The following is a 20,375-nucleotide window of genomic DNA, read 5'->3' as shown; positions in this document are numbered from 1 at the left end:
CTCTAGAAATGAGCAACCAGCACTTGTAGATGGTTTGTGCACTGATGAGCTGCATGTCACATTAATTATGCCAGAAATGGGTGGGCTGTGTTTTTGGAGTCTCAGTTCATCTATTTGTAATAATAAAGTAACAGCGAGGTTTTCTGCTAACTGAAAAGCAACTGTTTATGTTATGCATGGCTGGATATACTGTAAGCGCTTTCCAGTACAATTCTATGATTTATAAATAGCACTGTAGCCCTGTGTGAGCTACTGTGGACCCACAGCTGTAAAAAATTTGTATATAGATACATTCATACAACCTAGTTAAACATTTCCTTATTTTCCATCTATGCTAGCCCACAGTCAATACCATAAACAACCTCATTCTAGTAGTTAGAAAATAATTAGTTCCAATGTCTTTTTCTGCTGCACTTACTTTCCTCCTGTTATCTCTACTGTGTGGCACCTGGCATTGGTTTTAAGGTGCCTGGTTATTATTAAGACATCAGTGTCAGCGTCTAATCAGTATTTGTGTGCAATTGGTTTATTAATTACATTGGCTGGTACGAACTCAGAGCACTTGGTGAAAAATATCAAAAGCTGACGCCTGTGTCATGATTAATTTCACAGTGAACAGTCTCCGCGATGTCAGTGGTAATTAGGCATCACCCATTGCATAACACACCATGTGTCAGGGTGGGTGGCGTGTGTGCGTGTGTGAGTGAGAGAGAAAGAGAGAAGGGGGGGTTAAGGGACAAAGAAAAAGAGATATATCTTCAACTACTTCTGTAGCTCCAGTAAGCCAAGAGGAAGTTTTGAAGTAATATAGTTGTCTTGTACTTACAAAGGGCTGAACGCTGACAAAATAATCTGTGTGGAGCATTTATAGAAAATAGGGTTTATATAGGTAAATAGCTTTTTGGTTGGATATTTATATTTCTTATATCAATATGAGCTTCATTTCTAAGTGACTTTTAAAAACATGTGGAAGAGTAGCCATGATGGTAACAATTAATGGGGATCTGAATACAAAAACATAAACATCAATGGAAGCCTATGGCGGCCCAAATGTTTTCCCCAGGTGGTAGAAACAAAAGCACAATTACTTTTATCTGCACAGCATGATTACTGGCCTACATAGTATTCTATTTTATTTATAAAAATGCTCCATTTATGCATACTTCATTTTTACAGAATACATGATGTATTATTGTCTTGCAGCTATATTAAACCTTCATTTTGCCAGGTAGACACATGTAAGTTTCAGCAGTGACCTGCAGTGTGCCTGGCACGCTGCATGTCTGCAAAAACTTTGGAACAAACTTTGCTCAGAATGCACTACAAAAGGGTTTATTAATCCTGTGAGCGAGGCTTTTTTTTCCTTCCTCTTTTTTTTTCAAAAATAAACAATGGCCCTTAACACTCAAATTAACACAGATTGGGATTTGATGTGCTGTGTAGCCAGATGGCTTGCTCACTCACTCTCTGGCGGGCTGGCAGTGCAGCTGAGGACGAAGGCACTTCCAGAGCGGATTTGAAAGAATCTAGGCCAGAGAGAGTGGGGCTGCTCTCGGAGACTAGCCGCCAGTGCTGTCATGTTTTAGTGCACATTTTCTATTTGAGGAAGAAGCAAGCTACATAGAGAGATGTGCAGTGTGTGCGTGTTTGTTTGTGTGTGTATGTGTATGTATGTGTGTGCGTGTGTGTGTGTGTGTGTGTGTGTGTGTGTGTGTGTGTGTGTGTGTGTGAGCAGTGACTGGAAGAGGAGGAATGCCTTGATAAAAATGAAGGGAAGGAGGACTCATCTTAGAGCTGTGTAAACAAGCTTGTGGAAGAAATAAATTCAATTTTGCATTTTTCTCCTGTCCACCTACAATCTACAGTATCTACAAACATCATTGTAGATTTGACACAGTGACACTTTGAGAAGTCAGAAATATCCAATTCACTGAGAGTGGTAGATAATAGAAATAGTCGTGGTAATTGTTATACAAAATGTTGTGAAAATAGTTAACAGAATCCAAACATGCAGACAAAAATAAATACACAGTCAAATGTAAATGTGTCTGAGATTGATGTGTGAGACAGTATACTCTATGTACAGTATGCATCAATGTACAGTGACTCCAGCACCGGTGTAAAGATCAGCACTTTTGTAAACACTGTAGACATTCAAATGCAACTTTTAGAGCTAGTCATTATTCAAAAGCCTAGCCTCCATCTGGAAAGTGGCAAACTTGGCTGTTTTCCTGGTGTTGCTGTGGAGGAAAACTGGGTCTGTGTGAAATTGCAGGACTCATGATACTTTGCTAAGGTGTAAATTTGTCTGGCATTGATGATCATTTTCTTCACAACCTCGCTTTTGCCAGTGGGGAAGGGTTAAAGTTGTTGCAAGACTTAGAAACTTTTCAGGTTGAGTCTTCAGCAACTGATTGTAAAAGAGTGAACAAGGAGATGAGGGTGAGATTACGACTAGTAATATCACACCGGCCCTACAAACTGGAGACAGCACTGAACAAATGTAATAATTTGGAGCAATTGAACATTGCACATTTCCTGATATCAGATAAAATGATTTCACTAAAAGTAGCCATCAGTGGATTTCAAACATTACTCCTGGAGATTTGACAGCAAGGAGTCAAACTAATATACTGTAGATTTTGTTGAACATGAGAGGACTCAGGCAATAAATAGCTAGTTCAGTGTGTTATGAACTAGTGCTGCAACTAACAATTACTCTCACTATCAATAAGCCTTTTCGTAATCAATTGATTAATAATTTTCCCCCAGCGACCCTGTACGCAGGATAAGCGGTTGACGATGGATGGATAATTTTCCCTGTAAAATATTTTTAAAAATGTAGATCCCTGTTTCCCAGAGACCGCAGTCCGAAACAAAAAAATATTCAGTTTACACTATATGATGGTAAAACATCTAAGAAAATACTATATTTAAGGCATTTTAAATGGTAGACATCTTAACTGTACAGTACATGAAATTCCTGTCCTTCTTAAGGTCCTTTAGTCTTCCACAGAAAGCATTTCTACAACATGTCAAAATGGCTTCATAACCAAAAACAGGGCACATTAAGCACAACAGCAGATTCACATTAATTACAAACTGGCAAAGTTGTTAATATAACTCTGCACTCAAAGCCAGGAGTCTGTGTGAATGGCCTGAAGTGCCAGACAACACCTTCTGTTTCGATCGATGGCCATCAGCATGCACACCCCCTTACACAATCGAGGCTGCTCTGCTATATCTACACACCAGCCTCAACTGCCTGAGAGGAATCTCCTCTTACAAACTAACTTTTCTTTCTTTTTTCTTTTTCTGTTCTTTAGCAACCTCATTATCTCTGTGCGTATGGAGGGCTGCAGATGTGCTTTCAGCATCTCAGAGGAATTTCGTTTATTTTTAAGATTAGAATTAAGACAAAGTAAAAGGAAAAGTCTCCAGTACAAAGTAACAAAAGCAAGCTCATATGTTTCTGTTTGTTTCTGAAGCAAATGAAACAAATCTGCGATGTGGAGGATAAATTAGGAACATATGTGTGTTCTGACAGTGTGAATATCCAACACGATTGAATTGGGTTATCTGTAATGAGTAAACACATTTCACCTTAACACAGAGCAATATTAAACTTAGCAAAGCTGTAGCTAGTTATTTTGGCATTTCATGTAAAATAAAGAGTGGTTAGGCTATAAATCTGTTCATTAGTTGACCATGTCATAAGAGTGTCTCTGTTTGGCCTGTACCTTAAAACCAACTTTGTTTGGCTTCCTGCACACCCAAAGTCTGCAAATACTATATAACATTATTGAAGACTGACCAAAAAGTACCACCTCAAGGTCCACTTACCCGCCTTTTCCGGTGCTTTCATCCATTTCATACGGTGTTCATCAGTGGAACAGGAACACGAACTGTTCGAGTGATCTGCTGGTGAAAACTGTGTGATATGATTGAAAGCACTGAAAAAGTTGGTAAGTGGACTTTGCAATTGGTTGGTCAAGCTTAGCTTAGCATAAAGACTGTTAGCAGGCCGGAAACAGCAAGCCTGGCCCTGATCTAAAGATAACAACATCCACCTACCTCTTTTTTACTTTTGTGCAGAGCCAGGCTAGCTGTTTCCCCATTTTCAGTGTTTACACTAAGCTAAGCTAACCGGCTAGTGGATGTAGCTTTATATTTACAGAAATGGTTCAATCTTATCATCCGACTAGCAGCAAGAAAAAGCAAGTATATTTCTCATTAAGAAATTTCCCCCATTTTCAACCATTGTCTATTGTATTGTTGTGAATTTAGCTATAGCCAGCAGTTACTTTACTGCCACATAAAAAGAGAAATCTTTCCATTTTCTTCATTGAAGATTTGTCTTGACACTTTATGATGACACAAATCCTCCTCCTCTTTTTAAGAATAGACTTCCTTTCATCCAAGTGGTTACTGTACATATTGACCGAGCAACACACTTGAATGTCATTGTTATCCGAGGATTAGAAAACTGGCAAACTGTGGAATCTCTACTTTTATTGTTAAGTAATTTCTTAAAGCCCCAGAACAGCCTGCTAGGTTTGTTTGTTCAGGCAGTGGCTAAAATGTGTGCCATAAAGAAAAAAAGGTTTTTAACATTTACCCTTTTATTCTCTCAGCTGTACTACCTCTGCACTGGAAGAGTTGGCAGATGGGAAAGGATGAAAGTTTTACTTTTATGTTGATTGTTTGGAATGTGAAATCCACCAAGGACTTGGTATAGGTGTCGATACTGATACTGAACATCGGCAGTGAACAAGTCTTTCATACATTAAGGAATACTTACGTGAAAAAGTTTAAAAAGTAGACTACCTTTTCTCCTTCAAGAGTTTAGCTCAGTTATCACGCTGGCAGGCACAGTGGATTAAAAACTCTGCGAGTAAAAAGAAAAACTGTACCATTGGTGTCTATTAACAAGTGTAATTCACATGGCTGGGCCCAAAGTCCGCCCAGCAGGGAACACCTGTTGTGATTTGTGAAATGAGTCTGGTGTAGTGTGTAGAAATACTGTTTTTTGTCTAATTCAAGAGCATGCCTTGTATTGTAGTTGGCTTGTAAAAGAGTCAGTTTACCCAAAATGACAAAAAAAAATGAACATCTGGGTGTGAATTAAAAAAAAGAATTGTTACTGACAACATTGAATGAAATCCCAACTAAAACTAAGAGTTTAGGCTAAGAACAGTTGCATCTTATTGCTTATCCATCCATCCATCCATCATCAACCGCTTATCCTGTGTACAGGGTCACGGGGGCTGGAGCCTATCCCAGCTGACATTGGGCGAAAGGCGGGGTACACCCTGGACAGGTCGCCAGTCCATTGCAGGGCCACACATAGACGAACAACCACTCACACCTAAGGGCAATTTAGAGACACCAATTAACCTAGCCTGCATGTCTTTAGATGGTGGGAGGAAGCCGGAGCACCCGGAGAGAACCCACGCGGACACGGGGAGAACATGCAAACTCCACACAGAAAGGCAGGGACAACCCACGTCCTTCTTGCTGTGAGGTGACAGTGCACCACCACGCCGCCCCTTATTGTTTATGTGTTTATTTATTTTTAAGTGCTGATAATTAATTTTGTAATTTTTCCATTGGACAAATCAGGGCTTTTATTTAGCATATGCATTGTTTATTTTACTTAGCGTAAATGGGGATTCAAATGCATAGCAGAAAAGCTGGACCATAGAGAGTAAATGTATTAATAGTTTGCACAGCTGGCAGTAACAGCAATATATCCATATATCTATATCCATGATGCTCCAAGATCTACATTAGCTGTCTGTACACTTTTAGTCACATTTTCTGTGCTTCTCCAAATCTTTCAACATTTTAACTTGCACATTCTGTATACTTTTAAGTACAGATACACATAAATTAAATTTTATCAGTTAGAAAATCAAAAACAAAATTGAAGTGGATTTGAGAGCCCATGCATTTTGCACACTGCCTCTACTTGTATGGAGCCATGCAGATAGTTTGGGATTTATTTCTTCAGGTTTTGAGATATTGGTCTCTAACGTTTCTGCTTGTACCCCATTACAATGGAGTTGAACTTTTTTTGTGGTGCTACAGCACAAAATAAAATTACATTAAAAAATATCAGCAGCAAACTGTGTCCCAATTATTCTGGATGATCCACAGACCTCAGTGTCAACAGTTTTCATTATAACTATTTTATACCAAAGAAATAGTTGCTATCCTTGACACAGATGTTGCTGTTGACTTTTTAAATTTTAGTTTTTCATTGCTGTGAGCACCACAAATACATGTTTTATTCAACTCTGTTGTGTTTGTCATTGTGTTGTGGTTTGAGGCAGAAACTTCAGAGATGAATACGTCAGAACTTGGGCAGATAAAACCAAATTTATCTGCATGGCCAGTTACAACTAAATGCAAGTGACAAAATGTGATTTTTTCTAATTTGGGTTAACTGATCTGTTAAAGTCACCACTCTAGCAGAAACACTAGGTTCTCTAAATGAAGAGAACACCTTTGATTTGGCTCTTGTATATGTATACATATACAAATAACATTGGTCATTCAGCACTTGTAAGTCCAGGGCCAAGAATGCAGTAAATCTATGAGCTGTCAACATGTTTTGCTCCATGGGAGATTTTGAAGGTGCAGTATTTCCCATAAAAGATTTACATTTTTTAAATATTATACCTTCTTCATCTTTTTCATTAAAACCTTCTCTTCTTCCATGTTATTCGGATCCTCAGTCCCATTCTGGCCTACAGGAGCATACTGTTACGTGAATTATCGCTTTGATTGCCTGTGTAGGAGGAACATTTACAGTAAAGAGGAACCTGGGAACAGGATTTACTGTTCCATATGCCCTCCAATGACATTACTTGAAGTGATGATGATGACAGTCATAAATTGGTCCTGATGGCCCACAATAGATAAAACATGCATGGGATTTGTTTTGCACACTGCTGGCCTAGCAAGGCTTGTTTAATACACCATTTCATCACTTTCAATTAAACCGTTGCTATGTGACATCTGTGATACAATATTACAGCAAATTGCGTCAAATGACTTCAACGCTGATTTAGCCTGCATCCACTGTAAGCAGTTCTATGTTGAATGTTCTCTAAATATATGGGTGGAATATTCATGGGAATATCCCCCACTCTACTATGTTGTGTTCGGCCTGTCACTCTCCATCTACTGTAGAGGCATCATTCCTCATCTACACTGTCATCCCAGCACATGTTTCATTTACCACGCATTAATCTCACTCAGCTTCACATCATTCTCTCTTGTCTTGTCCCTTGGGATATGACGACAGAAAAACAGGCTCTGCTTGCCAAAACGCGCTGTGACTGCAGCGCTAGATGCTAAATGGGAACTTGTAGCAACAATAAAATTGTTGTATCACTTAGATAAATAGAATCTGTGTTTCAAAATTCAGAGTGTTGCAGTACACCCACAGTCCAATGTGGCAGTGTCCCAGCCAGGCCTTTATAAACTTGTCTCAATGCTCCTGAGCTAACCTTTTGATAAGCCCTCGAGACAGTGTAAATTAAAAGCATTAAATCATGATTTTGTAGCGTGTGAGTGTGCTCATGGAGACATCCCCTTCACAGTCTAGTGGTCAGGGTGGAGGTGTGTGGTGGTCAGTGCAGACAGGTCATCCAACAGCAGTGACGGATGGCTTTCATCAAGGGGCCCATGGGCTCACTGGGGAAATGTACATGGAGACTGCTGCCAAAGGAGCTGATATTTATCTACCAGCAGCCCTGATGGCCAGGACACAGGAAGCAAAGATGAAGAGTTTAGTGAGGAAACATATAAGTGTGGCACTGTTGTTGAGCAACTCCTGCGTGCACTGTACAAATTTGTGGTTACGGGCAAATGCAAAGTAGAAAGGAGACCTAATCAGTGTGATTTCAGCTCAGAAACATGTATTCCTATAACACGCCTCATAGCAGGCCCTCACTGCTCTAATTCAATAGCAAATGGAGACATTCTGAGATTGAAATGAAACCAATTAGCAGAGGCACAGCTGATTTTAAAGCACTTATTATAGGAGCTGTGCCGTGCTGGTTCTAGGATCTATTCCCTCACTGCAGACCTGCCTCAGCTCGGGCTGCCATTAATATCCCATGAGGCATTGGGGCACGCTCCTGGCCAGCAGCCAGATTCCCAGTTATCTGTTTAAACAATTTTGCAGGCTATTTCAGGAAGAGGGAACTTGCTGGCCATGCCTCTCGGCGCTGTTATGGCAACAGCCCAGTTCATTTTAAACATAACATAGGGAGGTGACCCAGTATTCAAAGCCCTGCACAGTCAACATCTTGTAAGATAAATTGCACTAAGCTCATGGCAGTAATCAGAACCCCAAACATACATAACCCATAGCCAATATAGGAAAGACAGTTACCAGGTATTTTATAATATCATAGCATTTTATCTATTAGCAGCCATCAATGTGATCAAGCTGTTGCTCAAGGTCATTTTTATCTATCTCAAAGTGCGCCAATGCAAGTATTTTGCTGCCAGTCTGATAAAATATAATTATATGGTCATTAGGAGAGAAGCTTGCATGAGTGACTCTAATTTGAATTTGTTCAATCCTGAAAATAATTGCTTATCTTTGTTACCGCTCCTAAATATAGGATCCCTTAATCCTTGATAACTGTGTAATTGTTGCAGGATTGGAAATGCAGGGAGTCCAGTATAGAAATGCATATGAATAATGTGATGTTAATGAATGGCACCTAGGTTAATAAGACTTCTCAGGCTGCACAGCCCACAGTAGTGTAAAACCTAAAGGACACCGAGACAAACTGTCATCATTCATTTCATTCATCTAACTGACTTTTGAAATTATAGAATAGAAAGTTTGTTTTGATGCATAAAATGGTGATTTATGGACATTTTTGATGGATAGAGAATAATATTGGAAATGAGTATCATTAGCTCATACAATAGTTCATACAATGTAAAAGCAAGCGAAATATCAATATGACATCCTCGACTAAAGCCCATTTCTGCTTCAGTGTAATTCTAAACACCCTCATCTTAATTACTGTTCATTTCTTAGCCACTTTAGTTGTGTGGCTTTAGATATGGCACTCTTTGTTTGCTTAAACTGGGATCTGCACAATTGAAATGAAATGATTAAACTCTATAATACTACCTTGTTGTGGCGCTCACCTCTCACCATTATTCTTTGCCATTGCAGTTAGTCATCTGCTAATTGAGACCCTTGTTGCTTTAAATACTTTTGTAGTTCTTGTGATTGATGCACCTGCAATTTAGGCACCAACTCTGTGACCACTTTAGAACTTCATTAGTTGCTTTGGGTTGCTTTGAAAAGTGACATAGAAGTGTCAAACAACTTTTAAAGCTGACCCATGATGCTAATTGACTTTCATCTTAAAATGACACACCGGTGCAGCTGACTTTGATTGGGATTTAATTACTTCAAAGTCCTTACATTTTCAATATTTTGTCCAGTCACTGCATCTAATATGATCTATCATGAATGTTTCATAACAAGCCCTGAAATTAAGAGGCACTGTAAATAAATAAGATGTAACTGATGCCAAACTTGTTTCCATATTCACTTAAAGAGGACTGGTAGTCTAATGATTTTATTTAGATTGACTGAAGAGGGAGACAGGTCTCAGATCATTTCAGTTTAATCTCCTGCACTTTGCTGATTCCTGAGGCACTGCTTACAGCTGCATATGTTTTTCTGCAACCAGTGTGAAAAGTTACACCTTACAAAAGCTATTCAAATGAATATGTCACCAATTATCTCTCAGCAATCCACAACCTGTGAGCAAAGATGAGAACTTTTGTGTAATCAGCAGATGAATATTTAAAGGCATTTCTTTTTTTTTATGCAAACAAGTAAGAATATTGTGAACATTCATATAAAAGGCCCTATAATTACAATACATTAAGTTCCTAGAGTCTCCAAAAGTAGAATGGGAGCTATAACCTTCAGCTATCAAGCTGTGGAACCAGCCAACAGTTTGGTTTCGGAAGTCAGACGCCTTCACCACATTTTAGAGTAGGCTTCTTCTTGCAGTAAATCTACAGTATGAGCTGTCAACATGTTTTGCTCCATGCTCCACGTGTGTTCGTCTTTATAAAGCTTATATAGAGGTGGCTCAGCTGAATGAACCACCCCTTTGTTATGCTGATATAGGCCTGGACTGCTGGGAGACTTCCCTTGATGTAGCGAGCTCCTCTCTCCTCCACTCCCTCTCCATCTGTATGGATTCTTTTCCCATCAACGCATGTGACTAACAGTAATTTTTAGTTTTATAATTATCATATTTTTGCTATCATCATTATTACTACTTTTATTTTTAATATAAATATTAATACCACCATTACCATTACTATTACTTTAAATGTCTATGTGGAACTGGCATTGTGCTACTCTATGTTCTCTTTACTCCTGCTCTCTCTCTCTCTCCCCCTCTCCTCCTCTCTCTCTCAACCCAATCAGTCGCAGCAGATGGCCACCCACCCTGAGTCTAGGTTCTGCTCGAGGTTTCTGCCTGTTAAAAGGGAGTTTTTCCATGTCACTGTCACTGCTTGCTCAATTGGGAATTGTTGGGTCTCTAAAAAATAACATTATAAAGAGTTTCGTCTAGACCTGCTCTATATGAAAGTGCCCTGAGATAATCTCTGTTTTGATTTGGTAGTATATAGTAAATATTGAGCTGAACTAATGTGTTTGATTATTGACTGACTCAGTTTTAGTTCTCCCTTTACTAAGAAATGCTCTCAATTTGTAAAGATCCTAGGAATTTTATTGCTTCTAGTGTATTTTACAGTCAAAAATCGTCTTCACAGATAAGTCATTAGTATTTCACCGTAATGGGAGGAGGAGTGACTAGGGTGTGCATATACTGCCACGAAAATGCAAAGTTATTGGACTACTAACATTATCAAGGTCACCAAAATAGTCTGATTTTCTCTTCAAGATATACACATTTTGATGCTGCTATGCCCTTAAGAGAATTAACATTAATGCAAATGTAATGCAATCATGAATATTGTATCAATGTCTTTCTAAACCAAATAAAAATGCAAAGATGTTAGCAGTGCCAGAAATCTGAGCCCAGCTACCCAGACAGTTTTAGTGATAGAGAGTGAATTCAAACTCCTTTGCATGCATTGAGTTCCAGCAGCCCACACATGCAGAGAAATACAGTAGTAGACACACAGATATACACACACACACAACCACACACAGAGAACAAGAAGCTGCACACCGGTAAAGTGAAACAAGAAGCCAACTAGACAGAGGGACACACAGAACAGACAGAAATGGGCAGTGTGTAAAAGAAAGCAGACATGGTGCATATCTCATTGTGAAACAAAAATTACAACAAATATCATATTTTATATTTTCTTTGTGGGCAAAAATCCCACCCCCATAAATTAAAACATCTGTTAGGGTTTAAAGGTTAAAGTTAAAGTTCATGACTACGGTCAAATAATATCTATTCCAGCGTATGGAGTGTTAGTCAATACAATGTCCTCACAAGTATACTAGTACAGGTTGTGTGTGTGTGTGTGTGTGCGTGTGTGTGTGTGTGTGTGTGTGTGTGCATGTGCATACTGTGCTTTATGTGCTGGCTGGTGTGTGTACTGTATGCGTCCATGCTGGTGGGCGGAAAATTCCTCATTTGAAGCCAGAGAGTCTGTGTGCCCACTAACATGATCACTCAACAGGACATGCTTCAAAGAGACGTTAAGTCGTGTTTTTCTCCACTAATTATGTCACCCGTGCCAAAATGGTGAGGTCATCGTTCAATCTGACTTCTATAAAATTGGAAAGAGATTTGCATGTTGACTATGTTGATTTATAATTATCTCCTAAACATGGTAGTATATTTAATTACACTTTACTGTATATTGACTTGGCAGTTTAACCCAATGGGCGATATAAAACAGACGAATGAAACAATAGACGAATGAGGTGTATGGTCTCAACTGCATTTATCTGAACTGTGCAGTCGCCTAGTACGTGCACAATCTGCCTTGGACTTCTTGTTTGATTTTAAATGAAAATTAGTCCTTTCTTCTTTTCTTTCCAGCTTTCTATGTTCCCATCCTTCATTTCTTCCTTCTGCCCTCAAAATAAAGGTACCCCAAGTAAATGCAAGTATGATTGTATTATGTTTTTTTCTCTGCTTGTAGGTGTGTTAAGTGATGAGTTTTGCCTAGCTGAATTCATGGATATCAGCTCCTCTCTGGAGGAAATTACACCTTTTCTAATTGGCTGCTCCCGAAACCACTCACCTGGACAGTAAATTGTCCAAGCATAGCTTAGTAACCATAGCAGCAGGTCTGTCATGCATTCATCATGCCTAAGCAGCATTGGGCTCTAGTATTATTTTAGATTTTTCTGTATCATTCTTTTTTTTACAGTTATGTTTATCATGCATTTAGCCATCAAGTGCATATTTTACAAGATTCTCTTTTTAAAACAAGATGGAAACAAGTGTTCAAACTCATGGAGCTAACAAATGTGAAGATTCCCAGTCATGCAGGTCATCCAAAGAGGTTTAAAATCAAGGATAACTGGAAATGGTTGTAGGTACTTGAAGACGTTCCTCTCATCCAAGAGGCTTCTGCAGTTCTAAATGACTGGCAGGGAGTCCCAGCTATTTTGCCTCTGTAGGATTACCTGAAGGCAAAAGAAAGACAATTTCACACGGTATGAAACAGACAACAGATGAGAGAAGAATCTGTCAGATAGGGAACTTACCCAACCAGGACAATCCTAGACAAATATTTAAACTTTGCCATCACACCACAGCAGCTACCTATAGTGGATCTCATTACCACTACTAAATCAGCCATAAAGAAAAAAAAAGTTAACAACAAACAGAAGCAAAACAGCTCCGGCTTAAAGTATCCGCCCTTTCCCATGAGAAGGCAACCCCTCACCATCCAAGAAAAACAAGCTGTGACATCACAGAACAACAACAATTTTTCAGTGACCTGTGACTCATGACTTCACCTGATCAACAAAACAGTGCAACTTCTGCTCTCTCTCTTTTCTCTGTACTTGAATCACTGAAGCTGACGTTTGTCGCTTCCAGCGTTATCTGCTCTGAGCGACCATGTCCTCAATCTGCACAATCAGAAAATGACACAGCAAAAGACTGTAACGGAACCGCAATTCTTCCCCGCCTGGCCAATCCACAATGGACCTGCCAGCTAACAACTAGCATGTCAAAACAACTTCTCTTCTTTTACAGACTGGTAATGTAACTGGGCATAACATAGCTTCACGTACATAACATTACTTGGCTAAGTACAGTTCTGTTAGCTTTTGTAATGTACATGTATTGAGGTGGTTTTCATTGAGGCTGTATTGTTGTTATCATATCATGGTTAACATGGGGTTATTAATGTAGCCATAGTTCTCAGCCACTGCTAAATCGATTTTGGCAATGTTATGCTCCACACATACACAGTGTTTCCATGCTAACTCATTTTAACTTGGCACTGCTATCCGACACAAATCACACACATACACCTCTGATTTGGCCTCAAAAACAAACACCTAAAGAGAGAAAACCTAAAGCTCCCACTTCAATGTGCTTTCTTTGTCTGCAGTACATGTGTCCATGCTCGTGGACACTGAACATACAGTGTAGACGCACATTCTTTCGGGTGCGTACCCTACACGCACACACATTCTCTCCTTATCACACACATGCACATACATGCCTTTGTTCTTTCTTTTAGTACATTTTAGTTAAGTTTCATCTTGTGTGTTCATTTGTTTATTTGTTAAATAAATGCTTTTGGATATACATGCTGCTTTCTTTAATGTCATAAGTGGATATATTGCCAAACTCTTCTAACTCCAAATACATCAACCTACTAGCTATTGATGGTCATTTTGGTTATAGTTATTAATTTAATAATTAAGCAGAGTTACAAATTGATAGTTTAGTATATTTTATGATACTAAATTAGGTAATTGGCTATCAATTTTCTCTTCTTTAAAAGTTATATTCTATTATTAAGTAATAATAATAATTATTATATTATTTCATATAAATATAGATGCCATTTAAACAGTAATTACCCATTGCACCAAGCCACTGGCACAGACATGTGGATGACACATGGGTCAAAATTAAAATCCAGGAAATGCAAGCCTTCACCGAACACATCAACTCAGTGGACAGTAACATCAAGTTCACACGAGATGATGTCTGGAACAGTTTGGCTTTCTTGGACTGTGTCTTACACATTGAAGAGGACAGGACCCTCCATCTTAAATTATACACAAAACCCACACACATAGACCAATACTTACTCTTGACTCTCACCACCCACTGGAAAATAAGGTAGGAGTTAGGACCCTGCTCCACAAAGCTGATAACATACCAACAACTGCACAAGCCCAAGAGAAGGAACAGAAATACCCGAAGGACTTAAAGCTTGTGGATATCCAAACTGGACCTTTGTGAAAACAGCTACAAGGTCCAGGAAGAACAGCAATGCTGTGTGTGCTGAGGAAAAGAAGAATAAATGCAACAACATTGTCATTCTAAACGTGTCTGAAGTATCTCAGGAAAATGTCACCACATCCCTGTGTTTTTAAAGCCAAGAACATGCTAAGACAGATACTGGTCCACCCAAAAGACTGCACATCCAATCCAGCCCATCCTTTAATCTTGAGAAGCTGATGTTAAATGTTTACATTACATTTACATTTACTCATTTGGCAGATGCTTTTATCCAAAGCGACTTACATTTGAGGAACAACATACAAGCATCAACAGAGCATCAAATACAGATCTACAAGTGACAATACATACTAGTAAGAGCAGCAATAAATACTAGTAAGAGCTCATAGTTCATATCACATCAATGGTGTAAATACTTAGGGAAGGAAGTAAGAGTTAACAAAAAAAGTGCAATCAATACAAGATAATTGTAAGGGGATAGAAGAAGAGCACAGGAAGTGCATGTTAGAGGTTAGGACTTAGAGGTGTTATAAGAGGAAGTGTTCTCGGAAGAGATGAGTTTTTTAAGAGCTTCTTGAAGTTAGAGAGGGACACCCCTGCTCTGATGGCATCTGGTAGCTCGTTCCACCATCATGGTGTTACAGATGAGAACAGCCGGGACTGGGATTGCTTTGTGTGAAAGGATGGCAGAGCCAGGCGGCGTTCGTTGGAGGAGCGCAGTGGCCGAGAAGGAATGTAAGTTTGTATTATCAGAATCAGAATCAGAAGGAGCTTTATTGCCAAGTAGTGTTTTACACATACGAGGAATTTGCTGTGGTGATAAGGTGCTACACATAGACAAACATACAGTCAACATAAATAAATGTGGAAATATATAAATATGGAATTGAAGAACAGCGTTGCAGATATATATATGTGCATTATTCTGGGTCTGTGCTGTGCACAAGTAACGTAACGGAAGAGAATATTGTGTACATATAAATACATAAATTGACAACATAAAAATATACAACAACAAAGATCAACAATCAACAACAAATATGTGCGACGTGCCAGGTCTAAGCCCAACACGAGATGAAACGGTATTTACATGTGCAGAGACATTTGTTTCGTTTGCAAGGTGGGAGTGTCAGTGGGGGACCCGGGCCTTGTTAATGACACTAGTTGCAGACGGGAAGAAACTGTTTTTGTGGCGAGAGGTTTTGGTCCTGATGGACCGCAGCCTCCTGCCAGAGGGGAGAGTCTGAAACAGTTTGTGTCCGGGTGGGAGGAGTCAGCTGCAATCTTTCCTGCTCGCCTCAGAGTCCTCGAGGAGTACAGGTCCAGAAGAGAAGGAAGATTGCAGCCAATCACCTTGTGGAGGTGAGGATGGACTCAGTGATGGCGGTGTAGAAGTGCACCATCATTGTATTTGGCAGGCTGAACTTCTTCAGCTGCCGCAGGAAGTATATCCTCTCCTGGGCCTTCTTGGTGAGGGAGGTGAGGTTCAGCTCCCACTTGAGATCCTGGGAGATGATGGTGCCCAGGAAGCGGAAGGAGTCCACAGTGGTGACTGAGGAGTCACACGGGGTGATGGGGGAGGGTGGGGCTGTGCTCTTTCTGAAGTCCACGACCATCTCCACTGTCTTCTGAGCGTTGAGCTCTAGACTTTTCTGGCTGTACCAGGTCACCAAATGGTCGATCTCCCACCTGTAGGCGGACTCGTCCCCACCTGAGTTGAGCCCAATGAGGGTGGTGTCATCTGCAAACCTTCAGGAGCTTGACAGACTGGAGGTGCAGCTGTTGGTGTACCGGGAGAAGAGAAGGGGGGAAACAACGCAGCCTTGAGGGGAACCGGTACTGATGGTCCTGGAGTCAGAGACATGTTTTCCTAGCTTCACGTGCTGCTTCCTGTCCGTCAGGAAGTCAGTGATCCACCTGCAGGTGGAGTCAGGCACGCTCAGCTGGGAGAGCTTGTCCTGCAGCAGGGCCGGGATGATGGTGTTAAAAGCAGAGCTGAAATCCACAGGATCCTGGCGTAGGTTCCTGGGGAGTCCAGGTGCTGGAGGATGTAGTGAAGGGCCATGTTTACTGCATCACCTACAGACCTGTTGGCTCTCTAGGTGCAGGGGGTCCAGGAGTGGGTCTGTGATGGATTTTAGGTGGGACAACACAAGGCGTTCACAGGACTTCATAACCACAGAGGTCAGGGCGACGGGTCTGTAGTCATTTAGTCCAGTGGTCCTTGGTTTCTTGGGGACAGGGATGATGGTGGAGGCTTTGAAGCAGGCTGGCACATGGCATGTCTCCAGTGAGGTGTTAAAAATGTCTGTGAACACCGGAGACAGCTGATCAGCACAGTGCTTCAGGGTTGAGGCTTCTGCCTCCTGAAAAGACCGTTGACTTCCCTCTCTGTGATGGAGAGAGGAGGGGAGGGGGAGGAGCTGGCCAGCTCTGAGGAGGGAGGGGAAGATGTGGTGGACTGAGGCTGAAGCTGAGCGGAGGAGTCACGGGGGATGGTGTCCAATTAACTCTCAAAGCGGCAGTAGAACTGGTTCAGTTCATTTGACAGGTGAGAATCGTTTATGGAGTGGGGGACTTTGGGTTTATAATTTGTGATCTGTCTGAACCCCCTCCAGACAGAAGTGGCGTTGTTTGCAGAGAACTGTTTTTTTAGTCTCTCTGAGTACAGTCGTTTAGCATCGCGCACCTCCCTGCTAAACCTGTACTTTAACCGAGTACTTTGTACATCCTTAGGTGTAGCAAAAAAAGAAGTGTGTGTCTGTGTGTGGCTCTGTGTGTATATTCTTTCACCGCACAAGCTGGAAGACCTGCTAGGAGGGCATTGCAATAGTCGAGGTGAGAGATAACCATGGCCTGTACCAGAAGCTGGCTTACTGAGTGAGGTACGGCCTGATTTTCAAAGCGGCATGACCACGAGACAGCAGCAACATGGTCTGAAAAGGACAGCAATCATGACACCCAGTTTCTCACCACCCTGGTTGGAGTGATGGTAGAGGAGTCAATTTGTAGTTTGATGTTATGGTGGATAGATTGCTTGGCTGGAATGACCAAGAGTTCAGTCGTATGGCGGGAAGGATAGGTAGAGTTGCCTACCGTCTGCGTAGCAGTGGTAAGAGAAGCCGTGAGAGCGAATTATCGGCCCCAATGAGGTGATGTAAATTGAGAAAAGAAGGGGCCCTAGCACTGATCCTTGGGGCACCCCCGTGGAGAGGCAGTGGGAGGAGGATCATTGTCCTTGCCACAAAACATTGTAGGAACGCCCCGAAAGGTAGGATTCAAACCACAGGAGTGCTTCACTTGAGATGCCCATTGCTAAGAGAGCGGATAGCAGGATCCTGTGGTTGACTGTGTCAAAGGCAGCTGATAGGTCAAGCAGGATAAGAACCGAGGATTGGGCTGCAGCTTTAGCTGACCTTAGGGCTTCTGTTACAGACAAAAGAGCTGTTTCAGTACAGTGGGCCCTCTTAAAACCAGACTGATATGGATCTAGGAGGTCATTCCGTGAGAGGAATTCTGAGACCTGTCTGAATACTGCCCGTTCGATAGTTTTGGATAAAAATGGTAGAAGAGACACTGGCTGATATTTCTCAACTTGAGTTGGGTCAAGTGAGGGCTTTTTGAGCAAGGGTGTGACCCGAGCCCTTTTGAAAGTGGTCTGGAAGGTTCCTGAAGTCAGAGAAGTGTTTATCACATGAGTGATTGAGGGGATCATGGTAGGAGATATGGCTTGGAGGAGGTTCGTAGGAATAGGGTCCAGTGGGCATGTAGTGGGACAGCTATGGGTCAGGAGTTCTGATACTTCACTCTCTGTGACAGGAGTAAACGAGGAGAGTGAAGAACCATTGACCTGGGAGGGCAGAGGAAAAGATGTAGTAGGACTGCTACAATGGTTGAGTTTGAGTGTTTTAGAGAATTGGCTAGTTATAGCTGCCACTTTGCCCGTGAAGAAGGCAGCAAAGGTATCAGCAGACAAGTTTGTGGGTGGTGGAGGTGGAGGAGTATTTAGTAGCGCTTTAAAAGTGGAAAATAATTTCCTTGAGTCAGTGGCAGTTTTGTATTGTGTTCCCTTGTTACAACCTACCCCAATATCTAGGTTGTAGCCCATCAATAAGACAAAAGAAGCAAAAATAGATGCCACACCACATGGTGTGCTTTAAAAACAGGTAGTGATATAAAAGAACAATGTTTCTCTCTCACTGTAACAGACAACGTCCAATGACTCATGCGCATGTATAGTATGTGTATGTAAATGTATTTGTTGAATCAACTTATTTAACATTATACTTAGTAAATACTACTACTAATAATAATGTACCTAATTAAAGAACGTCTTTGTACATCCTTAGGTGTAGCAAAAAAAAGAAGTGTGTGTCTGTGTGTGTCACTGTGTGTATATTCTTAATCAGAGTCAAAGTCAGTGCTTGAAGTGGGCTGGTACTCACCAGTACGTCGAAAAGTCAATTCTGCAGGTTTAATTCTTTGTTTTAAAAAACAACTGACACTAGGCATACAAGTACAAACTTCTTCAAACTTTAAAATCACTGACAGACACCCCACTGGCTATTTAATGGACAGACATATCTGATAATCAGAAATTTCATGTAAGAAATAATGATCAATCTGGAGAAATAATTACTCAGTTAGATCAAACACTAACAAGCTACAACCGTGTTGAGCAGTATATAGATCCAAAGTCTGTGTTATAAGTGTCACACACATCTCTGATCATTCCCTGTTTAATTTTTGACTCTTACATGTTACCCCTTGCCGTGTGAGTGAGACCTTGAGCTGAGTCTCCCAATAACAGGAGGCCATCTCCATAATTACAGTACAGAGAAAAAAGACCTGCTATGCATCAAACTCACAGCCCTCAGATTGTTAAAGCACATATGTCAGTTGTTGAATTTGACTCAGATCCAAGGCTTGCCAGTAATGAAACAGGGGGATGAGGGGTGAGTCAGCCACTGGCCTTTGTTAATTGCGTGTCTCACATCGTCCTGACTGGGACAGTTAATTGGAAAAGATCAAGGGGATTTGCAGTGTTAATGAGCTTCCCGTGAACCCAAGTCATACTTTGGATACCAGAGGAGCTTTTACTATCTCCCACATTCACCCACACTTCTGTTGGAGCAAAACTTTTCATTTCTGGAGTGATGTCGCTGTTGTTGACTATTGCCTCATCTCCTGTGTTTAGTAGCTTTGGCTCAGAGGGGAATAGATGGTCTATTATAAGCACAGCACCATATATGCAGATGTAATCAGTCATACATCTCTGTCTTGATGTCATTGTGCATTTAACATGCATTATGCTGTATTTCAAAGTGCTATATGCCTTTGGGATACATTACATACAATACAGGATATTCTTGTACACAAGGTTCAAGGTACATTTATTGTCATTCAATGAAATTAAAGTCGTATTACTGTCTTTGCACTTGACAGTAGGGGTGAAAAAGTGAACAAATAACTAAAAGGAATGACAAATGTGCTTCCGCACGGTGCACAACCATGGAATAACAATATCTCATGTATATTCTTGTCATATAATGTTAGAAATACCCTAAAACCCAATGTGCATCTTCAACTCTAATTTAAGTTTCCTAACAATGATGCTATTATCCTTAGGAATCTCACTGTGTGTGTTTTGAACATGCCACAGTCTGCATCTGTCTACTCTTATATAGAGACCACATCATAGATAATGAACCATACTGTATAATTTCTGAGACTAATCAAGAGGAAGAGAGACAATTCTTACCTTCCCAGCAAATAATTGTTCTCATTTCTTGAATAGTTTTTTTTGTAGGATCCAGTGTCACAGCCATTTTTTTCTTGACATTGCTTGACACTTTCTAAATGAGTCTTGTACCAAAAGCTTTTTGC

At 40.7% G+C, this 20,375-nt stretch overlaps 1 protein-coding gene across 2 annotated transcripts in view; it reads right to left on the bottom strand.

Annotated features, from left to right (window-relative positions):
- Window positions 1–20,375, bottom strand: part of LOC123985457 (clathrin heavy chain 1-like) — a 179,953-nt gene that overhangs the window by 125,322 nt on the left and 34,256 nt on the right. The window lies entirely within an intron of this gene.

The sequence above is a fragment of the Micropterus dolomieu genome, linkage group LG17, assembly GCF_021292245.1.
Source record: "Micropterus dolomieu isolate WLL.071019.BEF.003 ecotype Adirondacks linkage group LG17, ASM2129224v1, whole genome shotgun sequence".
NCBI classification, from domain to species: Eukaryota; Metazoa; Chordata; class Actinopteri; order Centrarchiformes; family Centrarchidae; genus Micropterus; species Micropterus dolomieu.
The sequence above is the reverse complement of the archived record's forward strand: the minus strand, read 5'-3'. Positions and strand labels throughout refer to the sequence as shown.